The sequence below is a fragment of the Heptranchias perlo genome, chromosome 3 (genome assembly GCF_035084215.1).
Source record: "Heptranchias perlo isolate sHepPer1 chromosome 3, sHepPer1.hap1, whole genome shotgun sequence".
Classification (NCBI taxonomy): domain Eukaryota; kingdom Metazoa; phylum Chordata; class Chondrichthyes; order Hexanchiformes; family Hexanchidae; genus Heptranchias; species Heptranchias perlo.
Window position 1 is genome coordinate 114,486,187 of NC_090327.1, and position 17,440 is coordinate 114,503,626.

Here is a 17,440-nt window from a genome sequence, read left to right on the forward strand (position 1 = left end):
TAACACAGAAAAATGTGAAGTGATACATTTCGGTAGGAAGCATGAGGAGAGGCAATATAAACTAGAGGGCACAATTCTAAAAGGGGTACAGGAACAGAGAGGTCTGAGGGTATATGTGCACAAATCGTTGAAAGTGGCACATCTAGTGAGGCATCACTAAATCTAGGCGCTGCCTTTGCTTTCCTGGACTCCATTTCTCCATTCTCCTTCAAAATCCATTGTTGAACTGGACCTTTAAATAATGCAGCTCCGATCGAGTCATCCGGGTGCACAGTACGCTGGCTGCACAGCTTGGAGTTGCGAAACCCGGAAGCAAAGATAATTGACTGCAATTGGGATGCGATCGCAGATTTAAATACGCACACTTTGCTTCCAGGTTCCCCAAGTGCAAATCCACCCACTGAGTTCCCGTCTTAATGTTAAAATTCAGCCCAAGGTTTCTCTCAAGTACATGACTCAGGCTCATTTATAAATAAATGTCTGGAGAAATGGAAAAATTGAACCAAAGGGCATTAAATATTCCAGCATTCACACTGAACAATATAGAAATAATCTGATTCATGTGGTCTAGACCATATTCTAGGCAAATGATAAATGCATTTGAAACACACTGAACTTCTGGAAGTCCCAGCAGTACAATCATTTTTTTGTTAATTTTCAGTCTGGGAGTAAGTAGCAATGAGGAAAACAGGCCCCATGAGCAGGCAGTAAGATGACCCAGTGGGTAAATGCAGAGTGTGGTGTGGCACTGAGCCATACAGACCAGAAAGTCCTCAAATGTAATCCCAGGTCATTGCTGAGTTTGCTGATTTCAGAAGGGGTGTGATGGGGCTGCTTTAATTGACCACAAATGTTCTCTGGCTAAGAAGGGGGATAATTTGTCAAGTTTTCTAATTCCTGATTATTATCCAATTACCTCAGCTGAACAATGCTTCTGTGTATGGACTTCAAGTAATGACAGGATCAGGCTGAGCTATGATGCCGCCATAGTCAAATAGTCCACTGGCAATCACTCCCACATGCAAAGGATGACTTGAGTGAGGTACCAGAGAGCTACAGATACCTATGGAACTGTACCTCGGCAGGAAAATTGGGACAGAGGAATAATGAAAGGTGTAAGGATCAAAGCTTTCCTTGCAGCCTTTAGCAAGAAAAAGATTCCAGAGTTGCCACAAGATTTTCCAAGTGGATAAAGGTAGCCATCACTGAGCAGTGAAATTGTTACTTTAAGCAAAACTGATTTCAGTCGTGATGTACCAATTCCATGCATCATTCGCGCCATGTAAGTGCCAGGTAATGGCCACCTCAGACAAGAGAATGCCGAGTCATTTCCACTTACCCTCAACTGCACCATCATCATCAAATCCCCAACTATCAACGTCTTGGGGGTCACCGTTAACTAGAAGCTTAATCGGCATATCAACATCATGGCTATAAGAGCAGGGCAGAGACTGGACACTCTCCATGAGTGTCTCACCTCGTGACTCCTCAAAGCCTCTCTACTACCTATAAGGCTTAAGTCAGGAGTGTGGTGGAATACTCAGCCCTCACCTGCATATGTGCAGCGGCAAAAACACTTTCCAGGACAGTGCAATTTACTTCAATGGCCCAGTGCCACTGGACTCAACATCCACCCTGTTAATCGGGTGCACTGAAACTGCAGTATTTGCGATCTACTGGATTCAACTCACCAGGGCTATTCTGTTAGCACCTCCCTCCTCTGCGACCTCTACCGCTGAGAAAGACAAGACCAGCAATGCTGTGGGAACAACATCATCTCCAAGTTCCTTTCCAAGTTACACTTGGACATATATCACTATTCTTTCGTCATCACAATATGAATATCTTGGAATTCCCTAAGACTACTGTGGAAGCACAAGGGGATTGCAGCGGTTAGGAACACAGGAACAGGAGTCTGCCATTCAGCCCCTCGAGCCTGTTCCGCCATTCAATGAGAAGAGGGCTGATCTGTATCCTAACTCCATCCACCCGCCGTGGCCCTATAACCCTTAATACCCTTATCTAGCAAAAATCTATCGATCTCAGACTTAAAATAATTAATTGAGCTAGCACCTATTGCTTTCTGTGGGAGAGAGTTCCACACTTCCACCAACTTTTGCGTGAAGGTGTATTTCCTAACTTCTTTCCTAAATGGCCTGGCTCTGATTTTAAGGTTATGTCCCCTTGTCCTAGACTCCCCCACAAAATCCTAAAAATCTCAATAAAATCACCCCTTAACCTTCTATATTCCAGGGAATACATGCCTAGATGATGTAATCGCTCCTCATAATTTAACCCTTGGAGCCCTGCTAACATTCTGGTGAATCTGCGCTGCACTCCTTCCAAGGCCAATATATCCTTTCTAAGGTGTGGTGCCCAGCACAGTACACAATACTCCTGATGTGGTCTAACCAGGGCTTTGTACAGCTGTAGCAAAACTTCTTCTTCTAGCTCTCTAGATATAAAGGCAAACATTCCATTAGCCTTTTTGATTATTTTTTGTACCTGACTACTACACTTTAGTGATCTATGTACATGGACTCCTAAATCTCTTCGTACCTCCACTGTTCCTAACTTTTGACCATTTAAAAAATACTCAGATCCTTCCTTTTTTGGTAAAAAATGGATGACCTCGCACTTACCTGTGTTAAAATCCATCTGTCATTGTTTTGCCCACTCACTCAATCTATCAATGTCTCTTTGTAATTTTATGCTCCCATCTACATTACTTACTATGCCACCAATTTCTGTGTTATCAGCAAATTTGGCCTTGTGGCTCTCTATTGTGTTTTTGAAATTATTAATAAGTATAGTGAATAGTTGAGGAGCAGACCACCACCATCTTTCTAGGGCAACTAGGAATGACCAATAAATGTGGCATTGTCGCCCGCATTCCAAGAACAAATAAAAAAAGACCTGTGCTCAGCTCTTATTTACCACAGAATGTGAGGTGAGAAAAGGATCTGGATACCCTAAACACTCACACCAGGAAAATGAAATACCACAGAACCTTTACCATGATCATTTTATTTTATAACATTGGAACTTGGAAGGAATATTTTTTCCCCAATATTCTCCCTTCCTTTCCTCTTCTCTCTTGAAGTTATTGAGTCCTTGCTAGAGTACAAGTCTATGACCATAAGTCTCCCTCTGTGACCATTATTTATGTTTGAGCATCAACTGTGAATATCAGCAGGCGACTTGAAATGGATGGATAAGAACCCATCTGGGTTCTAATTATGATAATACGTCATTCACAGGCTAGTTTTGTTATTTAAATGATGGGCTGAATCCTCTGCCCAACCTATGCCAGTCTTCCAGCATTACTTGGGCGGGCAGGGATGGAAAATTGTAACAGGACCTGAAACAGTGTCACTTCCGCCACCCTGAAGTGCCCAGCCAAGTCCTGCCCTGCCATGCTTCTGGTGGCACTGTCTCCGTAGCAGAATGTCTTGCCTTATTGTATCCAAAGATTTGGGTCTAGTAGCTGAAAATTGCTTTCCATGCAACAAATAGCCCCACGGACTGCAGGCTGAAATGTTTATATTGTTTGAGGTCGAGTGTTATTTTTTGCTTTCTTATTCCTGTGAATGTTACAATTATAGTTACATTACTTTTTTATTATTTTCAGTGACAGAGTCACATCAAGCATCACATTTTCCTTCATTACCTTCCTAGTAATACCGGGTGCTGGATATTCCAGCATTTTGCTGGAGCTCAGCGTTACTAGGGGCAGGGGAGAAGTTTAAAATTTAAATGGCCCACCCCAGGGAATGCAATCGAATGCAGGGTGATTAATGCGTTGTCCCACACTATCAGGTTTTGACGGGCCCAGGTGGCAGCTGCTGTGTACACTAAGGTCCTGGCCACTTCCAGCAGACATGGCTTTGTCAAGGGAAGATCATGTCTGACTAATTTGATTGAATTTTTTGAGGGGGTGACTAGGCGTGTGGATGAGGGTAACGCAGTGGATGTGGTATACATGGATTTCAGTAAGGCCTTCGATAAAGTCCCCCACAGGAGACTGGTCAAGAAGGTACGAGCCCATGGAATCCAGGGTGCCTTGGCACTTTGGATACAAAACTGGCTTAGTGGCAGAAGGCAGAGGGTGATGGTCGAAGGTTGTTTTTGTGACTGGAAGCCTGTGGCCAGTGGGGTACCACAGGGATCGGTGCTGGGTCCCTTGCTGTTTGTGGTCTACATTAATGACTTGGATATGAATGTAAAAGGTATGATCAGTAAGTTCGCTGATGATACAAAGATTGGTAGGGTGGTAAATAGTGAGGAGGATAGCCTCAGTCTGCAGGACGATATAGATGGGTTGGTCAGATGGGCGGAACAGTGGCAAATGGAATTTAACCCGGAAAAGTGCGAGGTGATGCACTTTGGAGGGACTAACAAGGCAAGGGAATACACAATGAATGGGAGGACCCTAGGCAAGACAGAGGGTCAGAGGGATCTTGGTGTGCAAGTTCACAGATCCCTGAAGGCGGCGGAACAGGTAGATAAGGTGGTAAAGAAGGCATATGGGATACTTGCCTTTATTAGCCGAGGCATAGAATACAAGAGCAAGGAGGTTATGATGGAGCTGTATAAAACACTGGTTAGGCCACAGCTGGAGTACTGTGTGCAGTTCTGGTCGCCACACTACAGGAAGGATGTGATCGCTTTGGAGAGGGTGCAGAGGAGATTCACCAGGATGTTACCAGGGCTGGAGCGCTTCAGCTATGAAGAGAGACTGGGAAGATTGGGTTTGTTTTCCTTGGAGCAGAGGAGGCTGAGGGGGGACATGATTGAGGTGTACAAAATTATGAGGGGCACAGATAGGATGGATACTTAGGAGCTTTTTCCCTTCGTTGAGGGTTCTATAACAAGGGGACATAGATTCAAGGTAAAAGGCGGGAGGTTTAGAGGGGATTTGAGAAAGAACTTTTTCACCCAGAGGGTGGTTGGAGTCTGGAACTCACTGCCTGAAAGGGTTGTGGAGGCAGGAACCCTCACAACATTCAAGAAGCATTTGGATGAGCACTTGAAATGCCATAGCATACAAGGCTACGGACCAAATGCTGGAATATGGGATTAGAGTAGACAGGGCTGATGGCCGGCGCGGACACGATGGGCCGAAGGGCCTCTATCCGTGCTGTATGACTCTATGACTCTATGACTCTATGACAAACCTGGCCAATTTCTGCTTTACACAGGGTGCTGAGGCCAACTGCAGCTACCCCTGTAGCCTTGGCCAAGATCAAGTAACTTATTACTGACCATGGATCACCTAGGGCATTGTTCTAGTTCCCTCATGTTGATAGCTGTGCCAGTATTAAGACAATATAACAAAAGGTGGTAACTATGATCAGGCTTGCATCCAAGACAACTTCAAGTTCATATGACAATATATGACACAACATGTTGCTGTTGTCTATAATACCAATATCTATGCATCCTGAAAGCTCAGATGAGATAAGAGTAACTGCGGCAATAATAACACGATGTTACAATTAAACGGAAGGACATTTTATGAATTTAGTTCAAAGGAGATATATTTTTAAAAGACACATAAAAATTTGGTTAACTTTTTTAAGATATCTTGTCATGGTGCAGCCACTTAAACACAGAAGCAGGTGTAGTGATGACTTTTGGATTGATATACGACATTGTGTCACCAATCATCTATAAATGTATAAATTTTTATCTTTTTCAAGATAAATATTAAAATAGTTTTCACCCTGTTGTGGTCTAACCAGGGTTTTGCATAGCTGTAGCAAAACTTCCTCCCCTTTATGTTCTAGTCCTCTAGATATAAAGGCTAACATTCCATTAAACTTTTTGATTACTTTTTGTACCTGACCACAGATGCTGAACCCCGGGGGCAATCATTAAGAAGGAGAATAATTGAGGTACAGTTGCACCTTTGCGAGGTACTGGAAAATGTGCCACACACACTCTGCACAATAGTGGAGAGGATGAAGGAGTCCAACTCCAACACTAGTGCATTGTTGTCACGGGTAAGTGCGAGAATGTCTGCACTGGAGAGGGTGGCCGCCTCCATTGAGCTTCAAGCGTGGCTCTCAAATGAGTCTATGCAGGCCATGACCACGGCCCTGCAGGAGATGTCTGCCTCCTTCAACAGGATGACAGATACCTTATCCGTGACCTTACATCGCATCATTGATCCTCACCAAAATGTTCTCCAGCAGAGAGGCAGGAGTGATGTTGCGCTGGCGCAGGAGAGGGACGATGGCGAAAGGGGGCATGGAACATAAGAACATCAGAACATAAGAAATAGGAGCAGGAGTAGGCCAATCGGCCCCTCGAGCCTGAAAAGTGGGAAGTGGGACCTCCACCCAAGATGCTCTCACGGCTCACCCGCTGCTCCCCCCCAAACCCTCAACCAGCACCAGAAATGCTGCCTCCTCTCCCGATTGCCAAATCTGCCCCTGCACAGGTACTGGTGGAGCAGTCTTTGCAGGGGCCCTTCACGGACTCCAAAACCCAGAGGTCGTAGGCCAAAAGCATCTCAGCAGTCAGGGCAGGGATCTGAGCAGCCTGTCACTGCCTCACTTCCACGTCTTGGACATTATTGCGTTCCAAGTGTTAAGTCGTCCTTTCATTTGCTTCACGATGAAGGCCAATATATGTCGGTACCTGGCAGATGTGCAATGGATGTATGCGTGGTTGAAGGACTGTTTTGTGCAAAGCAGGCGGGGGTGGGGGGGGGGGGGGTGGTTGGTGGTGTTTCTGTTAGGTGGTCTGAGTATCTCAATGTCTTTATTTTGACACTTTTATAATGAGAAGCTGTGACAGATGTGGGCATCCCTGGCATCTCGGGCAGCAATATGTATGGATGATCTGGCGATAGGTGCCCCATCTTCATGTTCCTCCTCCTCCTCCTCATCTTCCTCCTTCTCTTGCACTTCTTCAATGTTGTCGCCAACAGATGATGATGGACGAGCGCCTTCATCCTCCTCCACCTGTAAACCTCTCTGATAGGCTATGTTGTGCAGGGCACAGTGCACCACGATTATTCTGGAGACCCTTGTTGGCGAGCGCTGGAGGACCCGCCAGGCTTATCCAGGAACCTGAAGGGCATCTTCAACATACCTATGGCTTGTTCAATGACACACCTGGTGGTCATGTGGCTCTGGTTGTATCGCTCTTGAGCCTCGTTGGTGGGTTCCTCATAGGTGTCATGATCCATGTTTGCAGGGGGTATCCCTTATCTCCAACGAGCTAGCCCTCAAGTCTGTCTCCTGTCTGGAAGAGGTCTGGAATGTTGGACTCACGTGAAATGAAGGCTTCATGACAGCTGCCAGGGAATCTGGCACACACCTGCAGAAATCTCTTCCTGTGATCCCATACCAGCTGTGCATTGATGGAGTGATAGCCCTTTCGGTTTCTGAACAGTCCTGGCTCATGTGGTGGTCTTCGGATTGCTACGTGTGTGGAATCGATTGTGCCCTGCATCCGTGGGAAGCCAGCCAGAGAGGCGAAACCCATTGCCCGCTCATTCTGGCTGATGTCATCGCAGGGGAAGTTCATTTAATCGGACGCCCTGAAAAACAATCCATCCATCACCTGCCTTATATGCTTATGTGCAAATGATTGAGACACCCTGCCGATGTCACCAGTGGCGCCCTGGAATGACCCAGAGGCGAGAAATTGAGGGCAGTGGTTACTTTTACTGCGAAAGGCAATACCTGTCCACCAGGTCCAGCCGGGAGCAGCTCTTCCTGAAGGAGGCTGCAGATGTCTGCGACCACCTGCCGGTTCAATCTGAGCCTGCATAAGCACTGCTCCTCAGAGAGGTCCAGGAAGCTCAGCCTCTGCCTGTAGACCCTCTCATATGGGTAGTGCCTCCTGCGACCTCGACCCCTCTGATTCTCCCCTCTCTGCTGTTCTCCAGATCCTTGTTGTGCAACTCTCTCTTGTGCACCTGCAGAACCCAACACAGCACAACGTGGCTGCCATGGATGGTCATCTTCCTCCTCCTCAGATGTCCTCTGGAGTACATCCATTCCTCTCCCCATTCTGATTTTGTCAGTTTGAGAGGATCCAAAGATTTCCTAAAGCTGTCTCAAAACAAGAACACTCAGACTTAACAAAGAACTTTCAGTCGCAACACAAGAACTCTCAGCCAAACGTTTGCTTGAGAGAACTGAGGGACCAGCTGCAATGCCTGAGCTTTTATTGAGAAGTGTCAATCACAGGTTTAAAGGGCCAAATCAACTTCTACATGCTGCATGAATCTTGTCTCCGTTTCACTGGTGAGATTCAGAAGCCATGGGGAACCCATTGCAGGTGAAGTAAAATTCGTTTCTGGTTCAGAATCAATTACCGCAAGTATTTCAAGAAGGTAAATTGCTCCTTTAATGATCTGCCCGCCGGCATTAATTGGGGATGAGACTTCCGGGTTTCGGCTGCGTGCGAGCATCCAAATGAACCAATGTTAAACCCAGAAGCTGGAGCCTGGTTGTGTTTGGGCTGGACAAAGCTGTATTTTAACTTCCCACCCACCCACCCCCAACCCACCTGTTCTTTGGGGTTAAAATTACACCTGCTGGGAGTGAAATTGAGCGGTATGGCGCCAGTTTTTTAGGTGCGACACAGACACCTAAGTCCCGAAAATGGGGTCGAAAATGCACGCTTGTACACTTCCGATGAGAGGTGTGCAGGACGCCATCTTGGTAAAGGTGCTGGTGCGCGCAATTAATGACCACTAGCAACACGTAGAGCGTGGAGATTATGATGCGGATGAGTGTGCAACGCTGATTTGAAGGCAATGCTGCTATTTTGGAACTCCACACTCCAGCCAACGTCCCTGTCTTAACCTCACACAACTGAACAGGACGTAAAGGGCATGAAGGACCCCTTCACCAGTGCTATTTAAAGGGATCATGAAGTATTACAGGTTTAGTTGCTGGATTATTTCTTCTGGCTACTGGTGCAATTGTACATGTTTGTGGAGGTTTCCTCTACTTGGATAAAGTTTCACTATTCTACAGGGAAAGTGGTCTGGCTGGTTTTGCTGTACTCTTTGTGTCATTTAAAATATTGTGCCAAGAAAAGTTGCTTCCAGACATGGGTGGCCTGGTAGGGCTACCTCTGGGAATTGAACATGACTGGGAGAATGAAGAGAGGCCACTCAGAGCAGGACGAGCTGCTAGAAGAGAGAGGAGGAGCAGGGCACTCAGCAGGAGACCATATCATGGAGGGCCTTCGGGACCAATTCTCTTACCTCAACTTCAGCGACGACCAGTTCTTCAGACATCCTTGGTTCACAAAAGAGATCGTGACTGGAATCTGTCAACTGCTGCAGCCTCAAAGCAGAGCAAGGACAGCGTTGCCTGTGGCTGTCAAGGTAACCATAGCTCTTAATTTTTATGGCTATGGCTCCTTTCAGGCTGCTGCTGGAGATATAAGCAGCATCTCGCAGTTTGCAGTGCACTGCAGTACAAGGAGGTCACCAAGGCTCTCCCGACAATGCGAAATACATACATCTCATTCTCTCTTGCCAGAGACAAACAGGAGGAACGAGCACAAGGTTTTGCATGGATTGCAGGCTTCCCTATGGTGCAGGGGACCATTGACTGCACTCTCATTGCCTTGCATGCTCCTCATCTGAACTCGAGCATATTCATGAACAGAAAGGGATTCCACTTCCTCAACGTGCAGCTGGTGTGCGACCACACACAGCGCATCATGCAGGTCAATGCCCGCTACCTTGGTAGCAGTCATGGTTCCTTCATTCTGCAGCAGTCCTCTGTTCCACCTGTATTTCAACCAACACAGCAAGTCAAAGGCTGGCTACTGGGCGACAAGGGTTATCCCCTCATGACATGGCTCATGGCTCTGGTCAGGAACCCACGCACACAGGCCTACAATGAGAGCCATTTTGCCACAAGCAACATCATAGACCACACCTTAGCCATCCTCAAGCAACGCTTCCGCTGCCTGGACAGCCCTGGAGGAACCATGCAGTATTCAACTGAGCCATCAAGATTTGCTATAGTATGCTACATGCTGCACAACCTGGCCATTATGAGGGAACAGCCCCTCCCACCGCCTATCAGGAGAGAACCTGAGGAGTAGGAGCAAGAGGAGGAGAGGAGAAGGAGGAGGAGGAAGTGCAACAGGAAGTGAAGGAAGAAGAAGGGAGGCTACAATGTGCACAGCCCCTTTCTGCTAGGGCTCTACGTGATCAGATTATTAATGAACGATACCAGTAATCTCAACGACACCTCCCCATTCACCAACAGTCCCACACTCCTTTCCTCTCCCACATGACCATCAAATCGTCCTCGTTATGATTACACATTGCTTCCTCCCTCAGTTTATCGCAGAAATAAAAACCACCACCAAATGCAAATTCAAATCCTCTTTAATAAATTATCACGAGGTTAAGCAAACAAAATGAGACTATTCGTCTTTGTGCATTCTCTTTGTGCCTGTCGTTCGTACGCCTTTACCTTTCCTAGTGCTCCTACGAGGTGTTTCCCCAGTGGCTGGAACATGGGATTGAGGAGACTGCAGATGGCCATGGAGAACGGCCTCAAACAACTCTGGGCCTAAAGGGCCCGGCTTCAGACTGTACCATCTCGGCCTGGGCTGCAGCAGTCTGGGCTGGCTGGCTGACAGGCAACAGCAAGAACACTGGTGGAGTGGCAGCAGTGGGACCAGGAATGCTAACATCTTGAGAGAGGACAGCAGGTTTGTGTTCCATGGAGCCACTGCCACTCTCCCGGGGCAGTGCCTCAGCAAGTCTGGTGATCTGTTGGAGAACAGATTTCTGGATTGCTGTGACGTCTGGAAGCTCCTTTCAACAGTGGTACCCAGAGTCATGTGGCAGCAGTCTGAGCTCCCAAAGCAGCAGTCGGACCTTGGATGGAAAATGTTTGTGCTATAATGGAAGCTGTAACATCAGTCATCATACGTTGTATTATGGTGGGTTCCACAAGTGTGCAGATGGAGATGACCACCCATTCCATGTCGGAAAGGATCGGCTCCAAGCTCTGCGCAAAGCCCTGTGCCAAGTTGGAGCTGGACTCCTCCATGTTCCGTGGCATTGTGCGCAGGCTTTCTGGCAGGCTTTCCAGTGCACCAATCATTTAGCTGTGTATGCCCATTGGCCTTCTTCTGTGACCTGGCCCATCGAAGTGATCATCTGACTCCTCTGCAGTAGTACTAGTGTGTGACCATGCCCTCCAGCGAGCTGGCACCTCTGGTATCCTTTCCCCCCACCCTGGCTCCTGTACACTTGTGCCCAGTGTCTCACCACGTGCAGATCCTCCCTCCTCTATCCTAGCCTCAAAACTTTTTGTGTTTCCAGGCCTTTCGTTGGCTTTATTGTTTTTTTTAACTGTCACTTTAAAAGTTTTGTAGCTTTAATGACTCCACTGCTGAACATGTTTGCACATTTCCTAAAGAAAGTGGCATTCACGCTGTTTTCAAAGCAAGCACAAGATTGCTGCAAGTATAAGATTGAGTGACGGTGAGTCTTCATCATCGCTGTCTTCTTCCTCTGCCTCCTCTGACTGGGAAGGTTCCAGTTCTTGGGTATCTGAAATGACGAAGGGACAAGGATTGGGCTGTGGTGAGGGGAGAGGAGAAAGTAAGAAGTGTGTGCTTACACCATCTGCAGCATGTGTCAGAAAAGATTGTGGGATGAGAGAGAAGTGCGAAGAGGGAAGGGAGATTAGGAATGCAGCACCGCTAGTGGCCATGGCCTCAGCAATGGCCCTTCCCATGATGGCCAGCATTGAGCCCTCCATGGGGGTTAAAACATGTAAACGGGCTTGTCCTCCTGCAGTTGTTTCTCACTGCCTCCTGTTATGCGCCACCTTCTCCTGCAAGAAAGATGGAAGTGTGTCAGTGAGTGTCCTGCAAGATGGGTGATGTGGCTGTCATGATTGAATAGCTGCCAGTGTGTGAGCTGTGAGTTGCAGGTGTGAGGCTTGCAACAGTGCTAAGTATTTGAGGGTGAGACAAAGCATATGATTTGAACGGTTGAGTACTGATTGAAATAGATTGTTGGTAGGTGGGTGATGGGAGGTGTATTGCATTGAGCAGTGGATGAGGCTAGTGGTGCAGTCGGTATGAAATGCCACTTGAAACTTGAACTTACTCATCCTAACAACTCATATTAAATCATTGAACTTCTTCCTGCACTGCATCCATGTTCTTGATATATGCTCCTGGCATTTACCTCCTCCGTTACTTCCTCCCACTGCCTCTTCAGCCTATGTCTGGAGGGCCTTGTGCCCCCCTGCAGATACAGGATGCCCCTCCTTCTGTCCAACCCTTGCACCAAGGCTTCCAATGCAGCATCAGAGAACCTTGGTGCACAATCTCTCGCATGTTCTGTCATTCCTTAAAGTATCAGATTCAGTTTTCAAACAACCCACCACCTCTTGCAGCCACAATGCAACTGCCCTTTAAGAGTTGCAAGTTGCCTTTAAGCAGCACTAGCCACTCGCGATGTGTGCAGCCAAAGGAAGCGCGAGTAGCAGTGGCTGCACGCAGCAATCATGGAAATCAGCAGGCAGCACCAATTTAATGTGCTGCCTGCAATGCACTGGACGGGCACAGGTTAATCGTGGACCATGATCCCTGAGCCCATTTTCTGGAATTATCCAATTTAACCCCCATAGTGTCTACTATCGAGACTTGCAATAACTATCAACACGGCAGCTGTGTGTTGGAGTTGTCGAACAGGCTGTTCCGAGAGCTCAGCCTGCCTCAAAACAGCCCAGTTCAGCAACACCACTCATTTCAAGTGTGCTTGCTTTGAAAACAGTGAGAATGCCACTTTCTTTAGGAAATGTGCAAACATGATCAGCAGTGGAGTCATTAAAGCTACAAAACTTTTAAAGTGACAGTTAAAAAAAAATAATAAAGCTAACGAAAGGCCTGGAAACACAAAAAGTTTGTTTTTATTCGTTCGTGGGATGTGGGCGTCGCTGGCAAGGCCAGCATTTATTGCCCATCCCTAATTGCCCTTGAGAAGGTGGTATGAGCTGCCTTCTTGAACCGCTGCAGTCCGTGTGGTGAAGGTTCTCCCACAGTGCTGTTAGGTCGGGAGTTCCAGGATTTTGACCAGCGACGATGAAGGAACAGTGATATATTTCCAAGTCGGGATGGTGTGTGACTTGGAGGGGAACGTGCAGGTGGTGTTGTTCCCATGTGCCTCCTGTTCTTGTCCTTCTCGGTGGTAGAGGTCGCGGATTTGGGAGGTGCAGTTGAAGAAGCCTTGGCGAGTTGCTGCAGTGCATTCTGTGGACGGTACACACTGCAGCCACAGTGCGCCGGTGGTGAAGGGAGTGAATGTTTAGGGTGGTGGATGGGGTACCAATCAAGCGGGCTGCTTTGTCCTGGATGGTGTCGAGCTTCTTGAGTGTTGTTGGAGCTGCACTCATCCAGGCAAGTGGAGAGTATTCCATCACACTCCTGACATGTGCCTTGTAGATGGTGGAAAGTGGCAAGTGTATTAAAGTGTGGTGATATGAGAGGAAATTAATCATTCTGGGATACATTTTTTGTGACTAATTTTTAGATTGAAAACATTTAGGTATGAACTAAACGAATCTTAAATGACATAGTTGTGGATGTGTCAAGGTCTCAAAACTCAACAATGACTGTGCTGGACTTGTTGGGGGACCTGAGATTTTTGATAGTGGCTATGTATGTGTGGGGAAAAAAAGGGAGTAGCACTCTAGGAACTGATAGGGACAGTGCTATAAAAGGAAGCAGTGGGGTGGCCTCTTCAGGAGCACGACAGCAGCGTTGGAGAGGGAAATAAAAACACAAAATCCTGGAGATGCACAGCGGGTTGGCCAGCATCCATATAGGTTAACATTTCGAGTTGTACCCTTCGTCAGATTCGGAGAGGGAAATATTGGCTGGATGGGGAAGGCTTTGTGGAAAAAAGTATTCAGAATGAGAATAGGATGGGATGTGACAATTCTCTGTGACTGATACCATTATTCCTCCTTGTTCTCCTTGACGTCTCTGCAGCTTTTGACACAGTTGATCATATGATCCTGCTCCAATGCCTCTATTGTCCAGCTCTGTCGACTGACCTTGCTTGGTTCCACTCTTTCCTATCGAATTGTAGTCAGGGCATCTCCTTCATTGACGTCTCTTCCTGCCCCCGCACCAACCCTCCGAATTCCCCCAAGGATTTCTCCTTGGCCCACTCCTCTTTCTCATCTACGTGCTGCCCTTTGGCGACATCATCCGCAGACATAGGGTTAGCTTCCATGTGTATGCTAATGACATTCAGCTGTACCTCTCCAATACCTTGCTTGACCTCTCCATTGTCTTTTGTCACACTGCTTGTCTGATGTCCAGTTTTGGATGAGCCATAACTTCCTCTGTACTCTCACCATCAACTCCATCCCCCTTCATCGCCATTGCCTAAGGCTAAACCAGCATCAACCTCAGCATTTTGTTCGATCCTCACCTGAGTTTCTGACCTCATATCTGCTCCATCACAAAAAACACCTACTTTCACCTGTGTAACATTGCTCACCACCACCCTATCTCAACCCATCTACTGCTGAAACCCTCATTTATGCCTTTGTGTCCTCCAGACATGATTACTCCAATGATCTCCTGTCTGGACTCCCATTTTCTACCGTCCATACATTTCAGCTTATTCAAAACTCCGCTGCCCATATTCTTTCCTGCACCAAGTCCGGCTTGTCCATCATACCTGTCCTCACTGACATATGTTGGCTCCAGGTCCCCCAGTGCTTCAAACATAACATTCTCATCCTTGTGTTTAAATCCCCTATGGTCCCCTCCCTATCTCTGTAACATCTTCCAGCCCTACAGCCCCTACCCCATATTCTTTGTTCCTCTAACTCTTGTGCATTCCCCATTCCCTTTACCCCACCATTGGTGGTTTTTAGCTACCTAGGTCCTATTCTCTTAAATTCCTATCTCAGCATTTGTTTTCTTTAAACCTCTGTGAAATGCCTTGGGACATTTTTCCACATTAAAGACACTATATAAATGCAAGTTTTAGTTGTTGTTTTTTTGAGCTACTGCATTGAAAACATGTAATGTAGTGCGTTCAGCAAAAAACCTGTCTTCCAATATAATACCTTTAACTGCCACCAACCAGTCTCTAATGTAATTTAATCTTTGAGTGGTAGAATCTGATTGGTATAATGGTAGTTCTACAGCAGGTACTTTGTAAAATAATTATCAACGGAGCAGATTAATTGGCCCTGAAATTCAATGGGAGTTCTCCTGGTCTCTTTTTGGAAGAAAGCAGCAGAACGTCCAAGGAAATGGCTTGAATGGTCGAAAATGGCCGTATTAACTGCTTCCATGTCGATTTCACCGGTCTCCCACTGGCATTACGCTGGTTAAACCCCCACAGATTATCAGGGCTATTCTATCTTTAAAATCATCTTTTTCCCCTTTCTATGTCCATGGAAAATAGTACCTGGCTGCCATATGATGTCTTTCCATGGTGGCATGGCTGAGATTGGAAACTCAATGAGTGAGGAATCACAGGTTCAGATTTACATCCTACAGCTCTGACACAGCTTCGTATAGCACCAATGGTCTGCAACATTGCCCTCCCCCACAGCAAGTAAGTTTTACCATCCGATAATGTCCTGTCCTTAGGGGCATTCCCATTCTGCAATATGTAAGATGTCACAATGCAAACTGGATAGTAGCCATTGATATCAATATAGGCAGTTGTTAATAGTTACATCAAAGGTATTGTAAGGTCTTCTGTAAATGTACAGGTGCACAAATAATTACAGTTATTTGAACTTGTGATGGTCGTGAAACCTTACCCTTCATTTATTGTTCATTGAATGAGTAGACTGATCATAGAGCGAGCCTTGTCCAAAAAAAATCAATCACTTTACTGTCCTTAAAGAATTGGATACCAAACCCAAATGGCTCTTTACATCCTGCAATGAATTATGAGCATGCATTTTTATAAAGGAATCACTGTGTGAAACATTCCAGTCTGTCAGGAGAGCTGTGAAAGGAAGCTCTCATTCTTTATCTAGCATTTCCCAGTCTCTTCCTGACTACAGTGAATAATTCACTAATAATTTGTAAATAAAAAGTATTGCACAGAGCTGTTCAAGATAAACTGCGGATGACAAAATACCAACTTCCTGTTTCTGGCTGCAGTGACATTATTAGTGTGTGCTTGGCAAGGTGGTTAATTTTAGCTTTATTTGAGTATCTACTTCTTTAACGTAAAGCACAACATGCCTGAGTTATAAGAGGGATTAGCCGGGAATTGGGCAATATTAGAACAACTTTTCAGGTGATTAATTTAACCCCTTAAAATAGCCCTCCGATCAAAAATTTACGAGTACAAGCTGGCATGCCTGATAAGAGCAAATTCAGTAAAAGTACAAATTTGAGTCTTTTATTAATGTACCGCTTGTGAACATTCCATGAATTGTAGAATCATAGAATCATAGAAGTTTACAACATGGAAACAGGCCCTTCGGCCCAACATGTCCATGTCGCCCAGTTTATACCACTAAGCTAGTCCCAATTGCCTGCACTTGGCCCATATCCCTCTGTACCCATCTTACCCATGTAACTGTCCAAATGCTTTTTAAAAGACAAAACTGTACCCGCCTCTACTACTGCCTCTGGCAGCTCGTTCCAGACACTCACCACCCTTTGAGTGAAGAAATTGCCCCTCTGGACCCTTTTGTATCTCTCCCCTCTCACCTTAAATCTATGCCCCCTCGTTATAGACTCCCCTATCTTTGGGAAAAGATTTTGACTATCTACCTTATCTATGCCCCTCATTATTTTATAGACTTCTATAAGATCACCCCTTAACCTCCTACTCTCCAGGGAAAAAAGTCTCAGTCTATCCAACCTCTCCCTATAAGTCAAACCATCAAGTCCCGGTAGCATCCTAGTAAATCTTTTCTGCACTCTTTCTAGTTTAATAATATCCTTTCTATAATAGGGTGACCAGAACTGTACACAGTATTCCAAGTGTGGCCTTACTAATGTCTTGTACAACTTCAACAAGACATCCCAACTCCTGTATTCAATGTTCTGACCAATGAAACCAAGCATGCCAAATGCCTTCTTCACCACCCTATCCACCTGTGACTCCACTTTCAAGGAGCTATAAACCTGTACTCCTAGATCTCTTTGTTCTATAACTCTCCCCAACACCCTACCATTAACGGAGTAGGTCCTGGCCCGATTTGATCTACCAAAATGCATAACCTCACATTTATCGAAAGTAAACTCCATCTGCCATTCATCGGCCCACTGGCCCAATTTATCAAGATCCCGTTGCAATCCTAGATAACCTTCTTCACTGTCCACAATGCCACCAATCTTGGTGTCATCTGCAAACTTACTAACCATGCCTCCTAAATTCTCATCCAAATCATTAATATAAATAACAAATAACAGCAGACCCAGCACC